Source organism: Octodon degus, unplaced genomic scaffold (genome assembly GCF_000260255.1).
Source record: "Octodon degus isolate 3935 unplaced genomic scaffold, OctDeg1.0 scaffold00083, whole genome shotgun sequence".
Classification (NCBI taxonomy): Eukaryota; Metazoa; Chordata; class Mammalia; order Rodentia; family Octodontidae; genus Octodon; species Octodon degus.
In genome coordinates, this window is record NW_004524659.1 from 8,816,774 (window position 1) to 8,819,721 (window position 2,948).

Below are 2,948 nucleotides of genomic sequence, written 5' to 3' on the forward strand. Positions count from 1 at the left end.
AAAAAAAAAAAAATTATATTTAATCACAAGTTTAGTAATCACTGAAAGAAAAGGACATTAGTAGGATACACAGGCTAATAAGCAAAGTAGATTTATTTTGTTTCAAGAAAATCACTTTATTCTAATTCACAAGCGATATCACAATTGTTTTTGAGACGGTATTACTATGTAGTTTAGGCTGGTCTCAAACTCACTATGTTGTCTGACCGCAAACACTGGCCTCAAACTCATGATGATCCTCCTGGTACAAACCCGAGTGCTGAGATTATGTGCATGCACCACAGCTGGTTTAAGACCAACATTTGTCTCAAAGCATACACCATTTCTGTGAAGTTCTACATAGGCAGCATGCGCTCTTCATTGCTATTCTGAAGAGGTTTAACTTACAGTTTTATACTTTATATTTTTGTTATTTTTTTATTTTTTATTGTCTTGTTTCTGTATTTAGCACAGGTTCTACAGGGTCTCACTATGTAGATCAGACTTGTAGTGATTCTCCTGTTTTCAGCCTCTCAAGCGCTGGGATTGCAGGCGCACACCACCACGCCCAGTCTCAGTTGCCATCTCAGGGTGCCCTAGGGGCAAGGCTGGCACAGCACCACTGTGCTCTGCCTAAGCAGGAGCTTTAGTCCTCTGAGCTATCTGGCTGGCCCTTATATTTTCATTATTATATTTTCTTTTAAATTTTTTTATTTTAATGAGAAAGAAATAGCAATGAGTCTCAAAACAGGTTAGGACAGTTACAATAATTAATACATTGCATATTAATTAGTTTTCATGCTAATACAATTCAGAGTTGAATTCCTAGTTCTTCAGTTTATTTTTTAATAAAACTTCATTGAACTAAAAACTTACATGCTACAAAAACTACATACTTAAATTACAGGATTCAATGGATTCCAGCATATTAACAGAGTTGCAAAATTATAACCATAATTAAGCTTAGGGGCTGGGGAGATAGCCCAGCAGTCTAAGCACCTGCCTGGCAAGCACAAGGACCCGAGTTCAATCCCCAGTACCACATGCTATGCCAGCCCTGGAACCCTGGGCCTGCTCTGCCAGCCACTGATATGGGGCAAGGTGGTGTACACTGTAATCCCAGCACTGGGGAGACTGAGACAGAATCACTATGAGTCTGAGCTGCATAGCGAGACCCTAAACCAACTAAATAAATACATAACTTTAAAAAAATTGTTTTTAAATTAAGCTTAGGGCATTTTTGTTATCCCTAATTGAAACACACTACCTACTGGCCATATCTCCCAATGCCCCTCCAGATCTAGGCAACCACTGAGTTGCTTCAGTGTGAATATCTTGATTAGGCAAATCCATTTATAATTTTGCATTGTTTCTGTACCTCATTGAAAATTGCACAGAGCTTAAGGTCATCCTGGTTCTGTGAACACTCCAGAAACTTTGCATTTATAACATAAGGGCCACCAAGTCCCTGCTGCTGCACAGGCTGGGTTCCCTGAAGCTCCTGCTCTGGAGGCCCAGTGTTAATCTTCTGCACAAGGCCTGCAATGATGGCATCCAACAGCAGAACCCATAACCATACCACGTGCAGTGGTGCCATCTGGGCCATCAGAGCTGGCTGGTGGGGAGCAACAGCAGGTGAGCCCACTGCATGTGGTAGGGCTGCTGCTGGCGGCTTAGCTATTGGTGCCAGCTGGGGTGCAGATCTCACCAGAGGGGCCATGTGGTTATGTACCTTCAGCTTCCATGTATCCTCAGCATACAGCTGCTCCGCATCTAGTAAAGCAAAATGCCATGAAGACTTAGCAGCTTCTGGAAAGGAGGAGATGGAAGAGCATAGTGTAGGCTTAAATTTTTAAAAAACTTTTACTGTAAAAAAGACATTGCCACCACGTATGACAGCACACACTTGTAATCCCAGCACCTGGGAGGCTGAGGTAGGAGGATTGCTGTGAGTTTGAGGTGGGCCTGGGCTACATAAGTGAGTTCAAGGTCAGCCTGCACTACCAAGGGAAACCCTGTCTCTAAAAAAAGATCTTGCCATTAATCCTCAAAATACTCCCCCTTCCTCCAGGTGTGGTGGTGCATGCCTCTAATCCCAGCATTCAAGAAAGCTGAGACAGGAGGATTGCTTCGAGTTCAAGGCCAGCCTGGGCTACATAGTGAGTTCAAGACCAGCCTGAACTATATAGCAAACCTTGTCTGAAAATAAGAAAGGAACAGGGATGGTGGCACACACCTGTCCAGCATTTGGGTGGCTGAGGCAGGTGCATTGCTATGAGTTTGAAGCCAGCCTGGGTTACCTAGTGAGTTCAAGGCCAGCCTGAACTGCATAGCCAGACTCTGACTCAAAAATAAATAAGTAATGCTTTGTTTCTTTGAACACATTTATTCCAAGGATTTTGACACTTTCTGAGCCAGTTCTGGAATTCTTTTTTTATGACTGTAAGATATATTCAGAAATACAGTGAATGCTGCTGCTGAATGCTGTCTGGTGGAAAGCAGGCTTGTAAAAACATAACAGTGTGTCCTCATCTACCTTATTTACTGCATCTTACTGCATGTAACTTCTTGCTCTCCCCTAAGTCAAAATGACCAGGAGAGGTTAATGTTGTAAATCAATTCAGGATCACCAGGATGGTACAATTAAAGATACAAAAGAGAACTTTCAGAACTGCTTCAGAAAATGGCAAGAATGATAGCATAAGTGTGTTTGAAGTAAGGGGGAGTGTTTTGAGGACAATTAATGACAATGTGTCTTTTACTGTAATTTTTTTTAAACTTAAACATCCTCTGTATTTTATGATTTTTTTTTTTTTTTTTCTGTTTTGTAATTTGAGACAGGGTACAACTATGTAGTTCAGGCTGACTTTAAATGCACTGTGTAGCTGAGGGGCAGCCTAGAACTCAAGGTGAACCTCCTCCTTCCACCCTCGAGTGCAGGGATCACAGGCATGTGCCATCACGCCCAG

At 42.1% G+C, this 2,948-nt stretch overlaps 1 protein-coding gene across 3 annotated transcripts in view; it reads left to right on the forward strand.

Moving 5' to 3' along the window:
• Wdr62 (WD repeat domain 62) overlaps positions 1-2,948 on the forward strand; it is a 51,410-nt gene that overhangs the window by 24,109 nt on the left and 24,353 nt on the right. The gene's annotated exons all lie outside the window — the stretch shown is intronic.